This window comes from Coturnix japonica, chromosome 12, assembly GCF_054131305.1.
Source record: "Coturnix japonica strain WE chromosome 12, WE-NBRP24, whole genome shotgun sequence".
NCBI classification, from domain to species: Eukaryota; Metazoa; Chordata; class Aves; order Galliformes; family Phasianidae; genus Coturnix; species Coturnix japonica.
In genome coordinates, this window is record NC_140674.1 from 18,259,890 (window position 1) to 18,286,685 (window position 26,796).

The 26,796-nt window shown below is 40.2% G+C and overlaps 1 protein-coding gene across 15 annotated transcripts in view; it reads right to left on the reverse strand.

The window, feature by feature from the left end:
* The window catches only part of NLGN1 (neuroligin 1), a 431,043-nt gene that overhangs the window by 266,064 nt on the left and 138,183 nt on the right, over positions 1-26,796 (reverse strand). For 7 of the 15 annotated variants that reach the window (XM_015871908.3, XM_015871907.3, XM_015871906.3 and 4 more), the window contains exon 1: positions 8,093-8,640. The exons of the other annotated variants lie outside the window; for them this stretch is intronic. The gene's annotated coding sequence lies outside the window, so the exon portion shown is untranslated. Of the gene's footprint in view, positions 1-8,092; positions 8,641-26,796 lie in introns of those variants that run through there. 15 annotated transcript variants of the gene reach the window in all.

A 26,796-nucleotide genomic window follows, 5' to 3' on the forward strand; every position in this document is an offset into this window, starting at 1 on the left:
TATTTGATAAAGTCTTTCACGGTCTTTGGAACAGTCTATGCTATATAGAGGTTTTTTCTATCATCCATTATTTGATTATCTTCCTTTCTGAATTTAAATTACTTTATAGCTCAGATGCTGAAATGCTTTAGAACAGCATTTAGTATGCTGAGGAGCGAACAACCCAAGATAACTTCAGAGTATCTTTGCATTTCCAATGACACAGGGCATCCCACAACCAGTCGCATCTGCTGCAAACTGCAGCAGCCAAACTCCTCTTTGTCACTCTCGCACAGAGCTTCAAATCTTAAGGGATGCCTTGAACTGTACCACCTGTCAATAGCTCCAACAGATTAATAAAACCTTCAGTGGGACTTGGTGCTCCTGGCCATATGCTGGGCATTATTTAGTCTTTACACCACTGGCTGTTTTCTTTTTAGTTGAAGATGTACTCTATGACTTGATATTTGTGCTTAAAAATTCCTTTCCACTCCAATTTTACTGCAAAATCCCAATTGCACAAATATTCATAGAAAGTGATTGTAAGGGTTTTGAACATCATACAATGCTGCTTTGTCTCAAAACGCAAATACAATTTTGCAGAATCAACTGCATTTGCATCCGTTTTTCCTTACAAAGGTCTCTACTTACGACTGAGAGCCTAAAGATGTTTTGTGTCTCTAAAAGGAAACCTGTGTTCTGAAGAACGCTATGATCCCAAACAGGAACACGGGCAGCGAAACAAAAGCCATTAAAGGGACAACTCTGAACCAGGGTGAACACCGGATCGGTGTGACACACTGACTGCCAACATGATCAGGCTTATCCTCCAGAGACGTATCATGAAGTTTCCCATCTCTTCCTTCACATTTCAAGTTGGTAAAGGGAAGTGTTGTTTCAAATAACACGTATTTTCTTGCTGTGTTTGGAAACAGACCCTGCTTTTGGGTACTTCCATAGGTACTCGGTTGAAGGAAGGGATTTACATCTGCTTAGTTCAAGAAATTATTTTCTTTATAAAAAGCAGGTCTGTGCAATGATAAGATAGTGCAGTCCTGAGTCTCATGCGCCTCAGAAAGGCGCGGATCTGGAGGGGGTCTGGGCAGCTTCAGAAAGCAGCTACAGATCCAAACCTATTGACATGCATGGCCTTTGCTGAAACTGCCAACAAGGATACAAATAAGACATTATTCTGATGGGGTCACGGTCCCAGCCCACATTAGTATGAGATTACAAGTGCTATGCTACACAGGTCTGCAAACAATCCAGGGGTAGGGATTTCCAAATGCTTCAAGCTGTGTCAATATATCACTCACAGATCAGAGGATCTGATTCCTCAATGAAACTCTCACGTTTGCTTCTACTTAACAGTACCTCTTGTACACAAAACCTTACAACCAAATTAGGAAAAACTACAAGTGTATATATATATACGGATATATTATTCAACACAATGAAGCACAAGTTAATGAAAAGTTGAGTTAAATTGAGTAGATGATGTAAGACTCATTTAAATTGCCATGTACTTTTCAGATTCACTATATTTTTGTTCTTCCCCATTAGCAGGAATATTCACTAATGCTAACTCATTATTAATTAGCATTTTCATGATCAAAAGGTCTCTTTAAATAATTTCTGCATCTTGGTTTGCCAAAATAAGACTTCTGATCTTAATTCTCTATTCCAGTGTTTCTGAATTAGACAAATTAAACGTATGGAAAGAAGAGGGTCACTCCATCCTTATTATCTTCCATTTACTCATATCAATAAGTCATTTTCTTAAAATAGTTCTACTTCTTAGCTAAAGTAATTGTTTATAATACCAGAAGTTGGCTACAATTTGTTAATGTGGACTGTAGTTATCTGACATTTTGCACAGTAAGTAGGTAAGGAAATGGTGATTTTACCCATAACAGAAAGAATGGGTAACTCTGTCACTTATGTGTAAAGTTTTAGACAGCTAAGTAATACAGATTTAAATTAAAAATGACAGATGCACTGGCGTGGAATATAATGGGCACTGAAGTGAACCTTTATTCCTTTTAGCAGCTTATGGTTAACTCTTAAATGGACCACATTTATACTCAGATTTGAGTGCTAGAGCTATTCTAGCAAATGATCAGATGGCTATTGTGTTGATGGTAGTAGTGTGCTTCAGGACATGAAGAGTTTTTGACCTACTCTAGAAACTGAACTGAATTCCTGTTAACCATAGGTCACGCTAGAGAAAAACAAATATTCAACATCTGTCTCTCATCTATGATCTCCAATAATGAAATTGGCATACACTGTAGTTACACATTGGGGTACACCGTAAAGCCAAGTTCATCTAACTTTCTCCAACTAAAACTTTATGAAAGTGATCACTTTTGATACCAAAAGTATCAAAAGTGTAGCAGAGTATACCAGAGCTTAGTGTTAGCAGAGTACATCAGAGCTTGATATACTCTGCTGGAGCGATCAGGTGGGCATGGAGGGCCCTGAAAGGAGGTGTTCTTTCAGCATCCCTTGCAGGTGAAAATGTTCTCAAGTTAGTAACAGAGTTCATTACCTCATCTACATTTGTGAGCAACCCTTGGTTCACTATTGTTAATCATGGGAGAAAAATAAACTGGATTTTGTTAGCTTCTTTTAATACAGTTATAATATCAACTACAATACTATCTTTAATGGAAGATCATCACGTGAGGCAAACTTCTGTATCAGATTCAGAAGAAAGATGCCACTTTGATTTTCCTATTTCAGTTATTAAGAATTCAAGATTAAATAATAAAAATAAAAATAAAAATACAAAAAGCTAAAATGCAGTTTATACCTTTTCTTTGCAGAGAACTCCGAAAACACAGATAATGGAATGAACTTGGATTTGTCTACCAATTGCTCTGCTATCTGGCTAATATATAATAACACTTCTAAAGCACACAAAAATCTTGTTATAGAGCTAGATCAATAGCTAGCTTTTTAATATGATGAATTAAAAAGAAAAAAAAAAAGGCAACAAACTTCCTTGTGGCACCAACACAGCAAATGTTCACCTTACTGGATCTGTTCCTGGTCTCAATTCCTTCAGTGCAATCGAGGTCAAATTCCAACCCATTCTAAAAACCACAGAGGTACAAATATAATTTGTTAATCATAAATCCAGTATCTCTAATACAAGTACAAAAGTGCTCTTGAATGATGTTACCATGCTTACAGAGCTGTGGAGTACACACTACATTTGGAGTGCAATGTTGGCATCATAGGGATCTATCAACTTGAGAGTCCATTTCCTGTGATGGAGCATTCTGTACATCTGTGACTTTACTTGCATTTCTTCCAAAATGAATTTCATGCTTAACTTGTTTTTCTTAATTAAACTTCCTTTAGCGGTTTCTAATATGTGCATTATTAAAACTCATTAGTCCCATTCATGCCTGCCTTTCATTTTTAGCTTCACATTCATGTATTGAAGTGCTCTGTTGCTTTATATAGGAAGCAAATTAAATAATAAATATGAGAACTTGAACGTTTTATGAGTGTCAGTATGAGAAAGTGGCTGCAAGGCCCATAAGGTTTCACACAAAAAAAGCATTACAGCTAAAGCTAACATGCTGACACATCTCTGATCTATAAAGTCTGCAGTAATGGTAGCAGTAAAGTGTTGTGCCATAGACGGGGAATTTTTCTCTCACACGAAATAGAAATAGGATGGAGCACAGACTATATTTACCGCTGTAAAAAAATTTCAAATAAAATTTTCCAAAAGCTTAGAATATAACACTATTAAATGTCTGCAAAGATTTACTCCTCCCATCTCACTTCACGTGTAGCTCCTATTCTTCAGCTCCTTGTCCCGGTATCATTCTCTCCTACTCTCTGCCAAAGAGACACTCCTTTAAGTTATGGCAGCCAGCCCCAGAGCCGCCTGTGGCCACATCCCGGTCACAGTGACCACGACTCCAGTGACAGAAGTGCTTCCTAACCCAGCAGTGACTATTTCAGGGATTCAGTCTCCAGTGGAAGAACCAGTCTGGAGAAACAAAGCTCCACCCCACACCATCTATTTTTCACAGGTCTGAAATTGTCAAAATATCCTCTGTGTTTTACAGCAAGAGCATCTCTGAAAGTAGTTGTTCCCTCCTGAATGTTTCTAACACTATATGCCTATCCAACACTTCATCACTTACAAGTGGCTTTCATTTTTGGAAACTGGTGGATGGGATTGGGAAGGGGATAGTTAAAGAAATATCTGCAGTTCAGGTACTGCAGTGAAAAGTTTCAGAGAGATGGAATTAAGTAAGAGTACAAGACACAACATAAAAGTATTCCCCCTCATTAAATTCCCAGAACCAGTTCAACAAGTGGGTTAATGGCATCTCTAGGCAGGTTGTGATGGAGTAGATTTAGAAAATATATTTTACATTGCCATTTAAGTTCACTGCTTGGTTAAAAGGATATGAGTCACTTGAAATATAATATTTTAAAGTGTCCTTGATCATTTTTATGATTTTACATGCACGTGTTGCTAATTTCAAAGCATTAGATTCTCCTTTATAATGGTGCAGAAGACCTAACCAAGCATCAATGGAAAGTAGCAGACTACCCAAAGGCAGCACTAAAACTGATTATGCAGAAAATGTTACAAGAACAAAATAGAGGAATTCAACAAATGGGGGGAAGGGAGCTCCAATTGCTTTTCTTTTAATGGCCTCATCTATAATTTGCCTTTGGCAGCAGGGAAAAAAAAAAAAAATCACATTGAGGTACATGGTGCAGATCTGAACATGGCTGGATTACCAGAAGGATGCAGACAGCAGGTGCTGTGCCCCATGGTTTCACACCTAGGGTGCCTCTCCTGACACCACCTCTCTATTTTTCAAGAGCAAAGTGGGGTCTTAGAGTGGGTGCATGGGAAACCTCAACCATGGTAGTAAGTTGCTAGCCAGGCATGTGTTCTCTATGGGGAACAAACAGCACATCACTAACTTGTGATTCATAATTATGAGAATGAAGTTTGTTGGAAAAAGTGGGGTCTCCAGAGGGGGGTGAAAACATGCAGCTGAGTCACCAAGAACTCAACATGATATCCCCTTGTAATTGCAAGAATTCAATAGACATCCAGGGAATGGTAAGTCATCACCTGTCATTAAAACAACAGGATGTGTTTCAGTATCCACACTGAGACAATATATAACTTGTTGAAGTTTGCACATCAGCCCCTTTTTTACATCTCCAATCTCCCCACCACTCCCACACAAAGTCCTCTGCAACAAGCAGGGAGCAAGGAGGCATCTCTCTCTGCATGCACATTCCTTGCTGATGCAGAGCTCAGAAGCAGGGCTGCTGTAATGAAAATGTGCTTTTATAACAGCATTTATTCAGCAGTCAGGATCTATTTTTGTCACTCCCCATTATATTTATCGTGGACGAATCTCTGGGACTAACAAGAAATTACATTGTTTACTGGATCAGATTGATTACTGCCCATCTTTTATTAAAAGAAATACCCAAAGGTTTCTACTGAATCTTTGGCAAAATATTGTCTTTTCACTATTTGCTTTCAAAGAATGTCTGTCTCCTTTTGCTCTTCCTTTTCACTACTTAATTTTTAAACAGTTTCTTTTTCATGTGATTAAAAAAACATAATAAATATGACAGCAAACAAATAATTCAAAGCTAGCCAAGGATCTGTAATACAGCTCCACGTCTCTATTAGAAAGGAATGTGTATTTGCTTTTAATAAAGAAAGGCATGCCAATCCATTACAAACTAAGACCATATCTAAGCCTCTGCTTTCTTCTCTTTTCCCCAGACTCCATTTGAACAATTACAGTGGTTTGTGCTTGTGTATGTGCCAGTGGATATTAAATATGCAAACTGATACAAAATAAAACTGTCATCATTACCATGTTCGAATCTTACATTCATTTGCAAATCAATTTATCTGCCTACAGCTCCATCCCAGTCTTTAAATAACCCTCCTCAGCAGCCTGCTCCACCTCCAGCCAAATAATCCTGAGCAAGCCCACTTCGTTAAGGGTGTTTCAGTGCCATCAGCCAGGCATCTCCTTACCATACCATAGAGAAAGAGGTGAGATACCCAAAGCAGCAGCAAGTCAACATCCCTGCTCACTTCCACGCAAGGTACTGCCTTAAACAGCCTGAACACTCTCTGATGGCTTCGCTGCTACTTCATTCAATCACAAAACAGAGGTGTTGAGCCAAATCCTGCTTCCTAGTACACTTAGCGCGATTATCCTCCGCCTCATTTTTCTCCCTGCAGCCTGCATGTGGCTCATATCAAATACACGAAATAAATGAGAATTGTTGCATGTGTTTAAGGACACCTCGAGCACTTACTGCAAAACTGCTACCTTGCTGCAATCTGTAGCTAAGAAAACTGTTGCCATTTATCACCAGTAACTAAGAAGCATCCTTCTTTGCCCATGCATCACACACCAGAGGGAGAAGGAAAAAAAGAAAAAGAAAGTAAAAGAAAGAACCATCCAAGCAGTATTTCCAAACATGGCTACTTAGCTCTTGGCTCCCAGTCTGCAAATCTAATTTCAAAGATGCGAAAGTGGGCTGCGTGTTACAGCTGTTGAGCCCACACAAGTCTCAGTGCAGTCAATGGGAATCAGTATCTCTGAAAATCAGGGCCCTGAGTAATGAGCTCTATTTTTACATGCTCATTTGTATCACGCTTGGTCTTGCACTTGTCAGGTGCCTGTAATAAAGTGCATGCAATTTCATAAGTATCCTTTGCTTCAGATTAAGCCAGCCCAGAAGGAAAAAGGGAGAAAAGTTCCCAAAGCTCACAGTGTTGCTCCTTCAGCAAGCATAACATCTAGATGCATCAGAAGTGCTCTGACAGTAAAAATAAAAATTACATATATATATATATATATATAACAAAAAATAATTTAAAAAAACAACAAACAAACACGCTGATAAAAAGCATTGCAGGTATTCAAGGAGCCCAAAAAAGTTATTTGGAGCCTTATCACAGATACATGTTTTCAGACATGAGTGATCTCTGGAATGCAGCGGTGCAACCCGGCCCCACTGAGGCTATGGACAAGTGCAAATACTGCCACACTGGAAGTCAGCAGTCAAAAAGAGAATATTTCCTTGTATGTTTTCTTACACTTCCGCTGGGAATTAAAATAGCTAACTAAAAATCTGCTCTATTTCCAAACCAAAGAACATCTCAACGTGCTAAAAGCACTTCGGTATTTATACCATCTGTAAGGTATTTTATACCAGTGGTCGTTAATGCCACAGTTGTTAGAGCTCAACCAAAGTGGCCTTCCAGAAAGCAAAAGCAGCGTCAAACTGAGATGCTGTTCCTTGGAAAGGTCAGCACATTTATGGGAGAAAATGGCCTGTCCAGGCTGTGTCACCTGCAGCTGCAAGAACGCACTGCTGTAATGAGGCTCTGTTTTCCTTTATTTAAACAATTATTTTAATGTAATTGATCTGGAACCATACGCATCCTTAAAATGATTTGAGATAATATCCTTTCTGCTGATTCCAAGGTAACTTTCTGGCTTTAATTATAAGTCAATTAATATTAAGTAATTTGACTGATTAATTTTAATTAAACCTGCTGAAAATTGATTTTCCTTCTGCAAGATGAGACGAGAGCAACCGTCAGGAAAAGAAGAAGGGGGAGGAAGGGGGGGGGGGTGTTGTGGGGGTGAGGGGGGAGCAGCTCTCAGCCCCCGCACGGCGCTGCCCGGAGGAGGCAGTGCCCGCACCCGGCCGGCACCGAGCGGCCGCAGGAAGCGGCGGAGCGCGGCCCTGGGGGCAGCGGGGAGGAAAAGTTCGCCGGGGTGGCCGCGTGGGGCAGATGTGCGCGTGCAAATCTCCCTGCAGCACCCCCCACCCCCCTTCCTCCTCCTCCTCCTCCTCCCCGCAGCCTCCCCCGAGGTTCCGCTCCCCGGGCGGCTGCAGCACCGCGCGGCGCCTCGGGCACAGCACACGCACCTCCGGGCTCAGCCCCACACCGTCCTCGCGCAACCCGTGGGCTCAGCCGGGCTCCCGCATCCCGACCCCATCCCAACCCCCGCAGCCCATCCCCAGCCCGGCCCGAGCTCGCCCCGCACGCCGACAGCATCAAAGTATTTACCAGTTCGCGGCCGCTTTTCTGCAATCCCCGCTGAAACTGTAATTCATCGGATTCTCCTCCTCCGGCTCTCTCCGAGCCGCCGGGAGCTGGAGGTTTCCCAATCGTGCCCCGGACGCTTCCGAATTATATTGATTGTGAGATATTTTTCTCCCCTTTCCTCGGATCGGAGCGAGGGGAGGGGGGGCTGGAAATCCCCATCCGGAATTCAGCCTCATCCGTGCCGAGCCACCTCCATTTAAATCCGACCATCAGGCAAGCAATAGAAATGATCAAACGCTACTTCTCTCCGTCTGCAGGCAGATAATCCTCCTAATCCAATAGATCTCCCCCGATCCGAAATTGCCCTCCAGACGAATCCCTTTCGCTCGATGTCCGGCGGGTGAGCGCGGTGCCGCGAAGATGTGCGTGTGTGTGTGTGTATGTGTGTGTAAGTGGGGATGAGCGTGGCTGCGGGGGGGGCCGCTAATCTTTTTTGGCTCCTGGCTGCACGGCTCGCCGATACCGCCGAGAACCCTGCTTTTTTCCCCCCTATTACACGTTTCCACTCCAAATTGCTGCTGGATGAAAAATGGTACAAAGATACCCCCAGCGGCAGCGCGGCGAACAGCCCCGGCCCCTCCGCACCGCCCCGGCCCCGCTCCCCCCCACCCACCGGGCACCCCCGGCCCCCACGCGGGGGCTCCGAGGCACGAGAAGGGGCTCGAGCCCCCTCCAAGGGCTGCACGGCCGAGCGGAGCCCCTCGCGTGACCGATGCGAAACGGAGCAGCCGTGAGCACCTGCGTGCGTGTGCACAGCGAGTTATAGCCGCGTGCAACGCTCTGATGTTTCACACGGGCATCACTGAGTAAGCAACCATCTCTTACTTACTCAGACCGTCAGCACACACAAAATACGGGGCTACTGATGTGATTTCTTTCTGCTATTCCTTTTTTCTTTTTCATAATGTGTTTCTCGCTGCTTAATTTTTATCTTTAATTGAGAATTATCAGTCTCCAGTCCTTCGTGTTTTCTAGGAGCACAGCAGAGAATGAAAGTTGGTGTGTAGAAGGCCAGATCAGAAGGAAAATAGTCATTTGAATGCTGAAAGGTCTTTTCATGTTTAAGAACAGACACAACCACACACTAAAAGATTCTAAGCATCCCCAGTTAAGCCTCTTGGAGAGAGCTCATTAACATCTCCTGTTGTTTTAGGAGAGAATCCCCTCCACACTGTGTTAAACCCCCTATTTTGTTGTGCTGACAGCCACCTCGTTTCACAACAGACACTGGCCCAACACAGCACGCCTGCTCACACTCCCACAAAGGTAGGATCCCAGTGTGGGGTTTGATGTCACAGCCCTCACCTATGAGCACATCCCAGCAGAGCAAAGGCCAGCCCTGGCCACATGCAGCTATTTACGTCTCCAGGTCCCACTGAGGATCTATATCTAAGTGTCCATGGCAGGGATGACAGCACACAGCAGCAGCTCATCCTGTGACATTTCTGTGTACTGCAATCATTCTGTCTTGGGCACATTTTTCACCTAGTAAGTATCAATAATTATAATAGTTCATGATTAATTGTCAAAGTCCAGCATCCTTCAGCACTGTGAAATTTAACTCTTTCACTGCAGCTGAAAGCGTACGGCTCTTACACAGGGGGAAAAGGCACAATCTTTGCTGATAGCACAGTGCTGTGCACATTGTTAAGCTATTCTCAAGGGAACTCTAGGGGAAAAAAAAAGATTTCAAAACCAGATAGAAAATGTGCATATGAATATCAATCACTTGCCACCAGCCACAGACAGCCTACAGTCTACAAACTCTCAACAACAAGTGCAATATGAGGTGAGCTATTCTGCCATTCCCTATCTATAACACAGCCTGGAGAAATTTTATCTTTGGCTTGTTTGGTTGGTTTTTTGGGTGTCTTTTTTTTTATGCACTGAAATGCTGACAAAAAGCAAGTACACCCTTGTTTCCATCTGATGAGCTGGTGGAATCCAGCTGTGTGCATTTTGCTTCCTATTCCTTCAAGGAGGATGCATGCATCTTCCCCATGGGCCATCATGGGAGCAACCATTGGAGTGCTCCAAGAATCCATACATTTATTGTCTGCTGTCACCTACACAGAAAACTCCAACCATTTACCCCCCTACCAGAACATTTTTGGAGGGAGATGATTTCCATCCCACTTACAACAATCCCACCTTTGGCAGTCAGTCTTTCACCTGACGTAAACCCATCTTGGCTTGTGCAGAAATGACGCTAAGATGCTGTTGAGCACTGAGATTTTCTTTCCTTCCCTCTTACACAGCTGCTGCATGGTACCAGTTCACAGACAGCACTGCTTTTGTTCTGCCCCATCCCTGGTGCTGGGAGTTATTGACACATACATGCACATACATATGTATACAAACACATGTAGTGTTTGGACTCATTGGAAAGAAGGGGGAGAAGAGTTTGTAATCAATTAGAACATTGCATAATATAATTCAGTGTACTGCATGCCAAGGAAGCATAGTTTTATTAAAATCTAAGGAATGCAAAAGTGGTTTAAAGAATGACATTAGCTAACATGTAGTTCAACGGATGTATTATCTGTGCATATTAAAATAATGGGAAGGGAAAGAGAAATTAGCATGGACTGAGTATCCATGACAGTTTTGAAGACCAGCGTCCTGCAATACTCTGACATTTAACTCTTTGCTCCATCCCTGAGTTTCAAAACATGAAGCCCTCCATGCAATCTACACCTCAATACCCAACTTTTAAAAAAGAACAAAACATACAATGAAAAGCTAAAAAGAAGAAAGAAGACACCAACATGCAAACTAAGCTCAAGTACATACGTGAGGTATACAAAGTATGCATCTGAAGTACTACTGCTCTGAATTTTTCCCTCTGACATAAATTTCAATAGCTTGTGAAACATAACTTTGAATTGTATTACTTTTTCAAATATAGATTTGATAAGATTATAGAAAAGAATATTAACCTTTTTAATAGGTAGAAAAGGTGGGATTGTTTGCATATATAAGATCCTAATTATTCACTAATTTGCTTGTCTCAAGACAGCTCATTAAATTGTTTCTTGCAAGCAACATCATTAAATATTTTCTTTGATTGCCTGAGACTTTAATAAGTTTATTTATGTTGCCCATTTATATTCTCTGGACTGCCCCCAACTGTCAAATCTTTAACAAAATTATACTACCTGTCTGCAATCTGCTTTAGATAGCCACAAGTGCTTTGTTATTGCTGTCCTTTTGGCTTAACCTTGTCAAGAGAAGAATCACTTAAAGACTCAGTCCCTCCTCCCACTGCACAGACTCTTCAGAAGGATGAAGGCCATCCCTCAGTTGCTTCAAGCATTTGTCATTAGTTGCTTATGACTTGCTTTACTTAATATTTTCTTATACTAAAACAACTACATTTTAAAATTATGATGCTTTGCTTGCACGCAAAGAACTCCATCACTCAGAAACGGCCAGATGTTCACACAACAAGGGTTAAGACACTAAGAAGTACATGGTTTAAGTGTTTCAGCTCTAAATCCATTTCTTTGCCTTCAAGAGTCCCCAAGCGCGTGCCCATCTGTCCTTACTGCAGCGCCTGACTTCAGCGCTCAGGGTCAGCGGTTCTCTTCCTCCCTGCCCGTGATGGGAATGGCACATCATGTCACTGGGTAGGATTTGTATTCTGACATCATATAGATTGTGCCTGATGACATTGGCACTATATCATTAGCACCTTGTACTGGAATATATAATTGGTTATGTTGCATCTCTGCACTGTATATTTATTTCACTTTTTCATGTAATTAACAGCCTTGACCAATAGTCTGATAGATGGCAAAGTCCTCTGTGTGGTTGGACCCTACTGGATTAAAGGCTTTACTGGAAGACATCGGATGCCCACACAGCCCTAACTTCTCACTGCCCATTTTCACTGGGCTTCTGCAGCACAGCTCATGAGGACATGGGGGGGAAGCTCACAGGACACAAAGGTGACACAAAGGTGACACAAAACCTGTTCCTACTGAGCGACCCCTTAATGCTGCACCACCTGGATCATATGCTCAGACCAGCATAATCCTCCTATGGATGCTCTGAGACTCAGAATTTGAGCTTCTTTCGGGTGCTATTGAAAGACAGATATTGACAAAGAAAGCCACTGCCAGTGCTCTTACTGGAACTTAATCAGTAGATTACAACACGTTACAACACTGCACTTGCCAGGGAATTCTGAATTAATTATAGAATCCATTTCCTTGTCTATATGTCTGTGAATACCCTCAGACTAAAAGAGTTTTATGTCTCTGCCCCTTTCCAAAAATCCCGTTATTCTTTGAAGACTAAATCCACCATGACTTTGGTTTGCAGTGACCAAACATAGAAAAACACAGGGCCAGACCATATTTGTAATTACAAAAAACGTTTATGTAAAGCGTTTTCTGATTATGCTGTGTGAAAGCCAATCTATTGCTGACTTTCCAATTAAATTAGCTTAAGCTGATAGTTGAAAAGGGTACATACTGTATACTGCTTCTGACACAATGAATTTTAAAGCATATAGGGACATTCTCCAAAGAAGGAAGTCGACATCACATACAATTTGTGTTCTTTTTGACCCAGCAAGGAAATGGCACAGCCAGCTTCATCATTGGTGTAATGAACTGGATGTTAGAGGAACCTCATCAGAGAACTGTGGTGGTTTCCTGATACCTGATCTCAGCAGAAAAATAACAATGTAGGCTGGATTGTTAGCATTTGCAAGTAAAAATAGTAAATTGTTTTCTGCATGCATTTAAGGAAGAACATCTTTTCCCTTCTCAGCAGCCAGTCTCCATAAACCTTCAACTCTTGCGAATTAAGACTTGCTGAAACCTTGACACACACTCAGCACTGATAAACCATCTGAGGCCCGCATTTAAATCAGTCAGTAATAAGATGATTGTGAAATATATCATTATTTTGCTTCCAGTTTCTCTTGCCTTGATTGGAGTCTGTTTGCTTCCAGTTATGACTGCACTGATAACTCAGTGACCAATATAATTAAGCCTGGCTCTCATTATGGCTCCCAGCCAAGAGAGCCCAAGATTGCAAAGATATTTCTTAAAATTTCTTTTCAGATGCACCAAACAACACAATCCATTAATTAAAACCCATGTGGTCTCAGTTATTTCCTGACAACTGGAAAAGAGATGCAATTCAAAGCACACTTAAAAAGCTGTAAACTACTGTCAACCCATTCTACGATAGCTGCCTTCGAAAGAGGTTGGTGTGGTCTCCGGTTTGGGTACCAAGGTACCTGCAAACCCAGAGCAATACTTGACATTTCCTACCTCATCTTTATTTAACCTGGTGTGATTTTCACAGCACCAGGGCATTGCCCTGCACTGAGGAGGAGGAGGAGGAAGGGAGGCTGTGTGGAGCAGCCGCTCACTGCTGCCAGCCCCAGCTGCTTGGCACGGCTGGCACAGCCGCCTGCAGGTGCAGCTGCTCCGTGTTGCAGAGGGCATTGACAGACCTCTGAAAGAGTCCAGGCCCCAGGGGACTGTGTGGGATGCGCTGTTTTTGTGGGTAAGTCGATATAACAGGTTTATGAAATTCTGGAAAAGACATCTCCCTGTATTCTGCAGGCATTAATCAGCCTCAATAGCAGTGAGAAATAGGAGATAGCATCATTATAAAAATACCATTGTACAAACAGTAATACATTCACCTGCTTATCTTAACGTGTTTCAAAGCTTGCGACGTCTGGAAATCTGATTCACTGTGCAATGACAAACCACACTGTCTTCAACAGACATGTACGGGCAAGAACATACAGATAAAGCAGAGACAACAAAAAATTGCCATGGATTTCCCAAGCAGAGAGGCCTCAAGAAGTCCTAATCTAAACAACCTGAAGAAATGTCATTTTTAACAGGTGATGGGAGGGAAGGAACATTAATCCCTTGAAAACAGAGTTACTATTAAGAAAGTAAACGCAAGGCAGAACAAATCTTGGGATGTTGGTTGATCTCAGCACAGCATAAGCAAGCTATTATTTACAGCCCATTAATATCATTCCTGCAACATCTACTCATTCTCAGGTTTTAATAGTGGACCAACAACAGCATAAGTCTTCCTTCTAGCTGCACGATGGGGCATGCTGGACAATGCAGTTGTGTCTCTGGCTGCACATACACACACAGCAGTACCACCTCTGCAGGATGTGGCTGCCAAGTCCAACCGGAGAACTGCAAGCAGCACTGCTGCACTGTGCACCGTATTTGAGACAAGAGAAAGTCAGACAGAAAAGGAAGAACAGAAAAGAAGGAAAAGGCAAAAGAAAAACGGTGACAAACTTATTATTTAATTGATGTCATAACCCAGGAGAACACATTATCCTCTGCATGCTATGGTCATATTACAATATGCACTCTACACGGCATTGGAAATCTCAGCTGCTCTTTATACAAGATCTGCCAGAAACATCTGAAAAGTGAAATCCATACAAATGCTCTCTAATACCCTTCTGCTGCTAAACCGAATCCTGCACTCAGAAAGACATGATTTTGAATTTTAATCTTGAAATTTCTAAAGGTCTTGGTTGCAGAATACAGTTTTTTATTCCACATCTGGCATTTGCAGAACTTAATGAACAGTGCCTCTGGCGTCTCGGATAAGCACAATACAGCTTAATCTCCTTGTGGCAAACTTGGGCATTCCCTTGCTGAGAATGTGAGAGCACAGTGGTTCTCTGCAAATGGGTTTTCAGCCAAGACTAAGAAATTCACTCGCTTTTTGTTTCTCAGACCTTTCACTTACTTTCTTATTCCAGACATACAGTGGACCCAAATTTTCTATTACTTTTAATAATGACGCTATTATATTTTTTTAAAATTATTATTATTATTTTGTGGGAAAGCGTTATTATTCCAGGCTTTCTTCTGCAGAGAAAAAAAAAAAAAAACAGCAAAAGCTTTCTGTGGTCTGGGCATCAGCCAGTAGAGGGTGCAGGCGGCGTGGCTGCATTTCCTGCAAGCTGCTGCTGCTCCCAGTGTCGTAGGATGGGTGCAATTCAATGCTAAGTAATAAGCATAAATTGCGTGCATCTGAGCTTCTCCTTTTCTTTACTCACAACTCTTCTCAGAGGTCACAGATGCTGCATGGATTGTGGTGCACGAATGCAGCTCAGAGGCTTGGCAAGAAAAGCTTGCATGCTCACACTGCACAAAGGCAAATGTAAGAGATGCCTGCAAAATATTCTCATAACCACAGAGCAAAAAAAAAAAAAAAAAAAAAAAAAAAAAAGCGCATTTTCTATCAGTAGAAAATTTTATGCCTCCTGTATTTTCAGGTTTTAATTAGACTGAAGCCAAACAGATTTCCACTAAAATGATCCAGAATTTTTTTTTTCAGCACTGGGAATACTGGCCTTTCAAGATGACATAAATTAAAGAGGGGTGAAGAGGTGTTTGCTTGCAAAGCAAACGTGGCAGTGGCCCTTAGAAGAGGGGGAATTATCTGAAGGCAGTGTTTTCCTTATTCAATAACCATCTGTGGGTTAAACAGTCCTGGCTGGTGGGACCCTGTGACGGGCACTACTGCTGCACATTCAGCTCCACAGCACTTGACAGCTGTTGTTTTGTAAATATTTGGCTGTAAGGCCAGCATGGATGTGAATAATACTGCATCTGTATGAGCATCTGCATGTACCTGCTGCAGTCCAGTGCTGCACACCTGTAATTCTAATTAGCTTGCAGTGTCCACTCTGCCCAGCTGATCTGGCATCTCTGAAAGCCAAAAGGAAACCCTGGGATTTAGTAGGATTTAGTGTTTGTGTTTCAAGCTGCCTAAAACTCTGTTAGATTGAGTCCAGCACCAAGAAAATAAATGAAAACATGAAGCTGTGCTCGACAACTGTGAATCACAGAGGTGAGCAGTTATCAAAGAATAAACACAATGTACAAGGTCTGCTCCAATAGTAATGCCTCCTATGTTATGATGCTGGCCTACAGACAGTGATGGTATGGCAGTAGAGGCTGAACCTTCTCATCAATATCCCCTTATGTGCGATTGCCATGTGACAGAGGGCAGCAGAAGGGCACAGTCTGACAATATGGTGTCTGATATGGAAGTGTGTATGGAAGTGTAGAACTGAATTCCTTAGTGCAGAAAAAAAATGGCACCTAGTGACATTCATCAGTGTTTGCTGAATGTTAATGGAGACCAAACAGTGGACGTGAGCACGAGGGAGTGGGTGGTGCATTTCTGCAATGGCAGACATGGTCACCTCTGCTGGTACAGGTGGTTAGAATGCAGCATGCAGGCTTTTGTTATTGCTGGTGAGAATGCACAGCTAATGGTGCTGATTGTGTGTTGAAAAGTAGTGCTTAGCAGCTGAGAATTTCCTCTTTCAAATAGTGTTATTGTGCTCTTTGTATCTATTGTCCTTTCCATGGAAATAAAGAAGAGGCATTACTTTTGAAATGACCTATGTATTTGTTGGTCTAAACGACGGTGCTTACAACATTAGCACATGCTATATAATTACAACCTCTTTCCACTTCATTTAAGGTTTAGTTGCGACCTCCCATTCAAAGCCTACACTATATAAAGCACTTTGCACTAGCATCCTAGCTGATAACTCTGCAGAGTGGTTTGGTAAAATATGATGGTAAATTTGAAAAGTCAATAATCTCTACCTACCAAGAGTAAAATTACTGTTGCCCACTCCTTTACCACATAGAAAACAACGATCCATGTCTTAAATGAAATGTCTCAAATCTCAGTACCCATCCCTGCAGCCATCCAGTTCATCAAAGTATGAAACAAGCAGAGGAGAGCTCAAGTTCAATGACACTCTAAGGGAAAATGACTGTCTGGCATCAGCACTGGAAGTAGGATGTGACTGATGGATGATTTAGGATTGTTTTTTGAAAATACTGGGTAAATTGAGTAATTTGAACCAATCATGGAATATAACATGCAACACAACATTGCTCTACCCTGCAGTTTCCCTTTTGGGAAATGTGGAGTGGCAGAGAGTATATTTATCAAGGAAATAATGACCCCAAACAGACTCCTTGAAGCCTAAGTTGTTTTTTTTTCTTGTAAGGGGAATCTGGGGAACTAATTAGGAGGAAATAGCTCCTCAATGTCCTGAGCAAACTTCCACTGAGAAAATAAACAATTTACTGACTCACGCAACTACAGACATGAGTTGTTACAAATCCAGAACATACACAAGCATACAAACACAAAGTCTGATAATGAAAAATAACAGTTTCTGGGGATTCACACCTGCCATGATTATTCCGATTTTTATCTTTGAATAAGGAAGTAATTGAGCTAAACCAAAATAGCGTACACCGTTGTATTTTATTCAGTAATTAAGGTAAAAAGATGAGGATGCTTTCTACACGTTTTTATAGCCTTTATCCAGTTTCTTTAATGTTATACTCCATTAATTCTTTGGAGAATGGGAGAATTAGGAGCTCTGGGTGTGGATGTTTGCTATCAGGCAAGAGTTCTAGAACTGGCTTTGAAAACTTTTTGTTTTAAAATATTCAATCTTTTGGATGTTCTCCCTGGAAGAGAAGGCCAAATGTTTCAGTCAATAAAGGAATAAAGTCATGAGAATGGAAAACAGGAGTGCAGGTATTCAGAAGGTACACATAACCAGGAGCTATGTAAAGTATCACAGGGAAGCATGACAAGTGAGGGAAGCACATCAATATTTAGTCTAAGCATCAGCAGAAGTGTCTTGTCAGAGTGATGTGCAGAATTATCCTAAGGGAAGTAACCATAGCTCGTTGCTGACAACCAGTTCCTATCAACCTTTCATTTTATGATAAGAATACGAAATATATATATAATTGATAGGCAGTGATATGCCACTTATATAGAAAACATAGCTGCTGTGGTAGAATGCAAAACTAAACAGCTTATTGTTTTCATAGCCAAGTATCTAAAGTAGGAGTCTCATGCTCTCAAGATTCTGAGGCCAATTCTTACGGTGTAGAGACAGGGGAAAAAAGGAAAAGGTTTTGTGATAAAGATAAAAAAGGCTGAACACACCAGTCCCATATTAAGTAATTACATACATTCGCACACATGCAGGATCATTTCTTAATAGTTCAGATCCCTTGTGCTCTTAGCATGCTCTCTTTAAAAGGGCTTGTCAAGACAAAACATCTTCCAAGTTAGAGAGACAATTCCTTAACATAACTTGATGGTCACCATTTCCGAGGGAAGTGCATTAACTTCTAGCTGCAAACCCTTCTCCATTACATCCCCACAGACTTTCTTTCTCCCGCTGATGTCCTGAGACATCTTGGCTACTTGATATCCATACTATGCAGGTGGCCAAAAGGCAAGACCTGTTCTATGTTTAGCATTTTACACATTCTGGATCCTGCACAAGAAGCACATAAAAATTGCACACTGGACATCTCTGACTCTTTAACAATCGCTATTCTTCCTTCCATAAAACTTCAGTTAAAATCTGACACGAATATCTTCTTCATGGGATTTTCTCAAAACACAGAGATCTATAAAGTTACGACTCAGAACTTAATGTGCATATTCCATTTTCTGCATCTGGTACATCACACTTTTACTTAAAAACAACTACAACAAACCCTCAAATTCACGTTCATGTGGATTTGCTCATTAGCGATGGTCCTTCTGCAGCTACTGTTAGAGAACCCTAGGGAATGAAATCCTTAATCCCCAACACTTGGGAGGGACAGATTCTGAAAGTTCTGACAACACAACTGAGAAAACAAAATATTGATTTGATATGAAGTGGTCAACCCACTAAACAAACATTATATATGCAAGGAGAAAACCCGACACTCAGAAACTCCAAAACTGCTCTGCCAGCAGAATGCCTAATCAAAAAGTCATCATCACTTTTCCTCACTGTTTGCAATGAAGCTTGCAACACTGTTGCATGCAGAAGCAAAAGTTGTTGGTTACCTCTTTCTTATTTATGGTTTGGCCATGCTTGGAGGGGCTAAAGAATGAGACAGGTTGTGATAACTAGAGCTTAAATATGATTGTGGCTAAAAGTTCTCACATTATAGTACCAATATAATCTTGAAAGTATCAATGAAATTATTAATAAGGTCAAAGTTATTAGGTAGAACACTGGACACAAAGTTACCAGAAAAAAAAAAAAAAAGAAAGAAAAAAAAAAGATGTTTGTATTCTGGGTTGTAATGACTTGCCTTAGCAGATAATATCATGAAATGAAGAGTTTTTTCCGGTACTGGTCAGCATAAGTTATGGATGCAATTAAACTACTTGTGCCTGGTTTCAGCATGCAATTCCTTGATGGATTAAGATAACGATGTGAATTGTAATAAACACCACTAAGATTATTTGTCTTATGTCCTGTGTGTGTTTGGATCCTCTGAAAAAAACTGAGTGAAAATTATTTGGGAAGAGATCTACAAGCTGCTGTTCATCACAGCAATGTAAGCATAAATTGCAACTGATTTATAAAAGAATTTTGCTAGAAGGAATATTTAGAGAGTTCATTCTGGCTAGATATCATGCAACAGAAGATTTATACATTTTAAGGTTTAGATCATTGCGTACTGGGGAAACGTGACTGCACACAATTTCCAATGTCATCCTCATTTGTAGGCAGTTCTCCGAAAAAAGACATTCAAAACAGCAATCATTTATCTTTGGTTTAAACATAATTTGATGTCTTTTTAACATACATACAAAATAATTCAAGACAGCGCAAAATGTACATTTGACAGGTTTCCAAATGACACTGGTGCATACTGATATTTTGACATTTACAGGCATAAATTCAGGGGTAGCTCTCATGCCAGATGACATGAAAAAGTCTTTGTAATATCTTCTATGAAAACTATTCATTTGTTCAGCATTTTAGTTGCATATTCTGCATGCATTATTTCCTACAGTGCTTACAGATTCATGTTAGTCAGAGATTCTGTTACTTATTTACTCATACAACACCATTAGTACCCACTGAAATGCCACAAAAATGCTGATTTGCAGGGTTTTACTACAGAACAGATTGTAATGACTATAACGGTCTATGAAAATTCTCTGTAAAATATGACTGACGTAACTATGCCCTAGAGAGCAATGGTTAAATAACAATATACATATATAATGCCATTATTATATTGATTTATACAGATGTAACATTGCCCAGACTGTATATGAAAGAAGAAAACTGACAGTTGCTAACAGAAGGAAAAACCAGTGATGTAACCTATACAATCAAGAAAGATCTTCAAATGAATGTCAACCAACATATACCTATTATTTGTTTTGAGCTCTGTGTTTTGAAACATCCCTGAAGTAAACACTTGACAGATAAAAGAGCAAACCAACTCTTAGATCAAACTTCTTACTATTCACAGCAGGTTTGATTTGACTTGGCCAGAAAAAGAGATTTCTTCAGACAAAGCCTCCTAAATACAACATTGTTTCATCCAAGCCCGTCGGCTCATTATTAGTTCCTTAGGAAACTGTGGGCCATCTGCAGTGAATGGAAGGTTCATGAAACACAAGTCCTTCCTTGCTACTGAATGAGGATTCAAACTTAACTTAGTATGCATCTCTCTTCTAGCAGCACAAAAGGTTGCAACACGCTCTTTTACATTGGCAAGGCACTCCCATACCATGAGTAGGTGTACACAGATATTGCTGTACTGGGAATAAAATTCTTAAGGGAATAAGATCTCACATGGAATCAGCATTAAAATCTGAATTAAAGGCATTCAGATTAGTTATTATTTCCATCAGCATATGTTTCTCCAACTATTTTTGACTTAAACAACATTGAGGTTAGAGGACAACTGGCAGCTCAAACCTGTTTACTGACACAAGATCATCTTTTGTTTTATTTTGGTGGGGTTTTGTTTGTTTTTTGTCTTTTAAACACCCAGACAATTTTTCCATTGATTCATAGCCCCAATCTCTCTTTCAGCTCTGTAGAGATGGAATGGCCAGACAGAAAGCATACCTATGCTTGGATTACATCCTCGTGTTCTTACTGACTCAGTTCTTATCCAAAGTAAAAGTATTTTAGAGTTTGTTTACCAAAATTGAGCCTCATTTTCTATTGTATGTTATGAGCACATGATACTGTTTTATATGTTGTATCATGTTCTTAAATAGATAAAATTGCTCAGACTGTGAAACATACTGAAAAGACACTAGCTTCACTTGATATCATGAAAGTCTTTGGTCTCAACACAATAAAATCTTGTACAGGTTGAAACATGCAGATAAAATGAAACACTTCAGCTAAATAACACATTTAGTTCAAACACATCAAACAAAGCAAAGTTTTCATAATCTTGGGACTCTGAATGTTAATACATTGGCAGATGTGTATTTCTAAGCACTGAACTGAACATACCAGCCCACATCAGAAAAATCCAAGTCAGTAAAGAAGGGCAGTGAGTTTCTGTTCCAGGCATTTTGATGGTAGAATTGAACTGCTCCTAAGCAAAGTGAAAGTATGAATGGATTGGAAAGGGGAGTACTGTTGATACGAACGAGAGGAAAGGCACAAACTACCTGTTATATATTACAGCAGAAATCTGAAACATACCAGACAATATTTGCAATCAATGTTTAGTCATGTAGAGTTCTCTTTCCACAGCATTTCCAAAGCACACTGGTCAGTCACATGCATCTGGCAACTGAAGACACCCCATGGACTGAGTCAAATATGTTGGTTGGGCAAAAGAAATCCACCTGTTTCCAACAAACCAGGCAGTGACATTGAGATGGAATAACATCCCCTTTCTCCTAGATTTAAATCCTCAAAACAATTCAGCACAGCCATAGTAGGGCATATAAATGCTCCAAGAGAAGTTCTACTCAGCACCCTCAGGACTTTATTTTAGTAGTTAACCATCTGCAATAGAAGACTGATGCTCTCTTTTGAAAGCTGCCATGTGCCATTGACAGCTGAGAGGATTTACAACAGCCATCAGAAACTTCTGCCTGTGTGTGGTTCTCTGAGAACTATTCTTCTCAAGTAAAGCAAGTCAAAACAATCTATGCACCAAACTAAAAGCCTAATATCAGTAACAAGCCTTCCTTTCCACTAACAGTCAAAACATTACCACTCTTAGTCTGCAGATTAAAACATCCAGCAACATTAAAATTGTTGATAGGGATTCCTATCAAATCCTCCTTGATAGGTAAAGAGCAGGCCTTCAGAAAGAAATTTGATTGGTAATATATTCCTCAGGTTTAGCAGGGCTTCATATTGTGCTCTAATGTATTTCTTCAGTACATCATTTATATGCTTCTACTACAACATCAGTCATCACTAATGGTCTAAGACCTTCCTCATCTTTCACACAGCATTCATCAGAGCTGCTCTTATTTTGTCCCTTTTTTGAGCAAGGTACTGATTGCTATCTAAATTCATTATCATCAACACACGACAGCTACAGTGTTAGCTATCAAAAAATAAGTGCAGGTTCCCAAAAGCAGAATTCTGTAGTTTGTTTTTGGTTTCAGTAGGGTCCTCTACAATTTTGCTATCAGACTACAGAAGTCCTGCACTTAAATTCCACCACTGTAAATGGCTGGCATAAATCTTTCCCTTCATTTTAATATATTCCATGCACAAACTCCTCCCTCACTGCTATGCTTTGAAGAAGTGCAAATGACTTGCACTGCTAGTAACAGGGGTCTTCTCAGAAAGAAAATGGAGGAGCCAAGAGAAGCTCTCTACTTCTCACCTCCAGAGCATGAAGACCAGGTGTGCTTTTCCTGGTGTGCTTTAGCACCTTCCATGGGATGTCTCCATAAAATTTGCCAAAATATATATATATATATATATTTTCCCCTCTTCTAAACTTTTCCTTTTTAAAAGCTAAAATTTTGTCACAAAACCACAACAAGATGAGAGCTTGCTAATTCTTGCTTCAGTATTTCTGGTAACTCCCAAAGAAGTACATAGCTATTCTTCAGCAGTATTTGCCAGGCACCATGTACTTTGCATTGCCAGTGTCTGGTCTATTGCTTTGACCCAAAGACTAATGCTACCTTTCTGGTATAACTGACACAATACTGAATAGCTGGATATCACAAATCACAATGTCTTAATGAAAGATAAAAAGAAAAGGAACATTTATGTGGCACAAGTAATTCATAGAACATTTATATTGGCATTTTTCAGGAGCTGAAAAGGTACACAGGCAGAGGGTGAAAAGGAGAAGTGAAATAAAGAACAGTATGATATAGTGTTCTGAGTGCAGACAAACTTCTAAAAACTAAATGTCACAGATAGTCAGGTTTACAACCAAAAACTTGTCTTTTTTCCCTCTTCCTTCCTGATCTTACTTAATAAACCACCCTCCTTTGCAATTTCATGCCACATCCAAGCTAGTAACTAACTTTCCTAGGCTCAATGTTACTGTTCAAGAATTGTATTTACGCTGCAGTATATTATTATAATAATTAATAGTTTCAGGTTTTCAATTAGCATGACTGCTGACAGGAAATACGGTGCAGAACATGGCAAAATACTGATACAAATAATGGCAAAAATAACAAAGGGTATAACTGCCTATTACAGTACAGAAGCTGCACCTTCTGTATAATTCAGCTTTTCAGTGGGATTCACTCAGCACCATCGGAAACATCCGATGGGAATGTGAAATTTGAAATCTTCACATTCTTTTATTTCCATAAAATTTTTATTTCCTTTTCCTGTGCAATTCTGAATACTCCAGAATGCTTCTGATAATTGAGATCCTTAATTTTACCAGCTCTTGGAAAGGGCATAGAAATCATCGATCTCATCATGACTTTCGTGGGAGTGCCATGAAGGGGAGCCTTAGCAACTGACAATTTGGGCACAAGCGTTAAGCAATGTAAGAAAATGTAGGAAAATAAATACACTGCACTTGCCAGAAAAAGATTGGTGTCACCGAGTCACTGCAAAACATAGCACGCCTCTCCAAAGCGAAGCCTGCAGCACGCCATCTCTCTCTTTGAAGGACATTTAGCAGCAGGTATGCTGACCCCACTGTTAACCCACCCCTGGCAGGCTCCAGCAGTCTTTCATTTCCCTAGGAAAGGTGAACAGAGCAGGCGCATCTCCACAAACCCCTACATGCAATGAGTCTGGCTGCTTGACCTTCACGCTCTTAAAAGAGAGGGAATCTCCACATCAGTCATGACAGTCACAGAAAAATGCCATATAGCAGCTAATGGTCTTTTCTAGCCTACAAACATAATACTTTCAGTTGTTTTTGATGGTTGTGTTGTTTTTGGTTGGTTTTTTTTTGTTTTGCCTGGAAGGATAACGCGATTGCTCATACGTATTGCTGGTAAAAGACAAGGAGGTTAATGGCAGAACTGTAAAACAAAACTTGACTTAGAGTCAGACTTACCCTAGCAGCAAGTACCAGTATCTCCTAAAAACTTAAATGAGTCTGCCAAAACAGTTACGTATGTAGCAGCAGCTGAAAGTAAATCCAAGTCTATGGTCCTAGAGACTAAGTGTAATCACTATTTTATCTCCATTTAAGTGATACATTAGGACAGAAGGAACACCGCTGTGTTCCTAGCTGCACAAACAGATATTTAACAGTGGTAGCATTTTATGCAAACTACCTATTAAGCTACTTGGAAAGTGCCAAAAAAATGTAGCAAAGTAATTAAATAATGGACAAGGCTTGAATTTTATTACAAGTTTTCCAAGCCACAAACACAATGCCAAAAGATAGCATAAATTTAGTATTGTTTTAAATTCCTTGGCACTATGGATTTCTGAAGTTCCGTACTCCGATCTACTCTTCCTTACTCATCCACAAAACATCTAGAGATTTTTATTGCAAGTCCCATCCATTACAGTATTAAACTCAATATACACTGAAAGGTCTTGATCCCACTAGTGATGAAAATCTGTGTCTGGTATGGCTGGCTTCATTTAAGGCTTAGATCTCTTGACCTACTAACAAAAAATGACGCTCACAACAGGTGTGCTAGGATTGCACAAAGAGTCAAGTTGGCATCAGAGTGCAAAGTTTACCTAGCATCTCCAAACAGATTAATTGTATGCCAGACTCTATTTAGGAAGCCATTCTAATGTTATTGTTCTGGAAGAAACCACCTCTGGTTACATGATGTTAAAGTTGAAATTAGTCACAAACAACAAATAAACATTTAAGCCACATTTAAGAATCTCTTTACTTCTACTCAGTATTTGCTTAGTTAAGTTGTCCTTTAGACTTTGTAGTACTGAACTGGTAAACACAATAACCAGAATAATGCTATTGCGCAGAAGGTAAATAGCACGTTCTGCATGGAATATATCACAGAATCACTAAGTCTGGAAAAGACCTTCAAGATCATCTAAACCAATCAACCATCTACCACCAATATTTCCACACAAAACCATGTCCCTTAGTACAACATCTAAACAATTTACTAAGGAGGGTGCCACAGTGGCATATCCCAACAGGTGATATTAAACAAATTATAGGGGATCTTATATTCATAAGCATTTAAAACAGACACATACTCATACTGAAGAAATACAAGATTCTTTAAACAATTCTACATCTTTATCTCATTCGTCTTTGCTTTATTTTCTTTTCTCCCATTTTATTATTTTCTTTCTGAAAGAGTGTTTCATCTCAGAAGCAGTGTGATATTTTGAATTGTTTACATTTTACTTGTGGAGCAAGAATCTAGGATTTGTAATGCAAACAATGTAGGGTACTTTACATATTCTCTATGTATCTGGTTAATTACCAACCCAACTTTCTCACTGGTCTTGTTTCTCACCCTATACTGTCTGTAGAAGGACTTCAGCGAGATAACAAATCTAGACTAGTTGTATAAAAAATCAGAATGTAGAAAATTACACAAATTCTGTCTAGTTATTGCCTAGCAACAGCATAGTATTGCCTTAGCATTCTGAATGCTAAGACAGCTTTCTTTCAGAGCAACGAGCAATGTATATGAAGAAAATGCAGCATGCTCCAGATGCAAAAGGACATACTCCCAGCACCATCTATGCCTTGCAGTCAGAACAGGTTGGCCGTGTCTAACACAAATGCTGAAGGTTTGATCTGCCTGCATCTCAGATAAATTCCTGCTGAACTCAGGATGGGAACACATGCTTGTAAACAATGTAAAATCTTTATGCCATTCTCCTTTCCCATCTGCACAGGAGGATGACCTTTCTTTCTAGTTCTCTTACAACTCAAATTCTCCTGATGGACGTAATGGAATGGGCTAATAAAAGGCTGAAACTTCCCAGTTTCTACCATTTCCAGAACTCACAAGATAGGTGGAAGTCAGCTGTAATTTTGCATGTAGTGTCATCTCCAAAGTGTTAGCTACACAATGTTCCCCTCCTCAGTATGAAGAATTACTTTGAAGTCAGTCTTCTGCAACAACATATCTGTTATGAGTATCAGAAATGAGTCTTTTCAGTCTGGTCTACAGAACTAGAAAAGGCAAAAATAGGATTAGGCTTTGAGCAAGGATGTTGGGAATTGTAAGCCACGGTGGGAATGTAAGGATGCTTCTGAATAAAAAAACAGCCACTGCTGGTTACATTGTTCTTGCTACAAAAACAATGGTAGAGACCATTCCATAAATTAGAATAGTGAGCACATAGAAAAAGACACGCTTTATAAATGAAGGCTAAAGAAAAGCATTTTCAAACACTTCGGGACTATACGTGACACTCC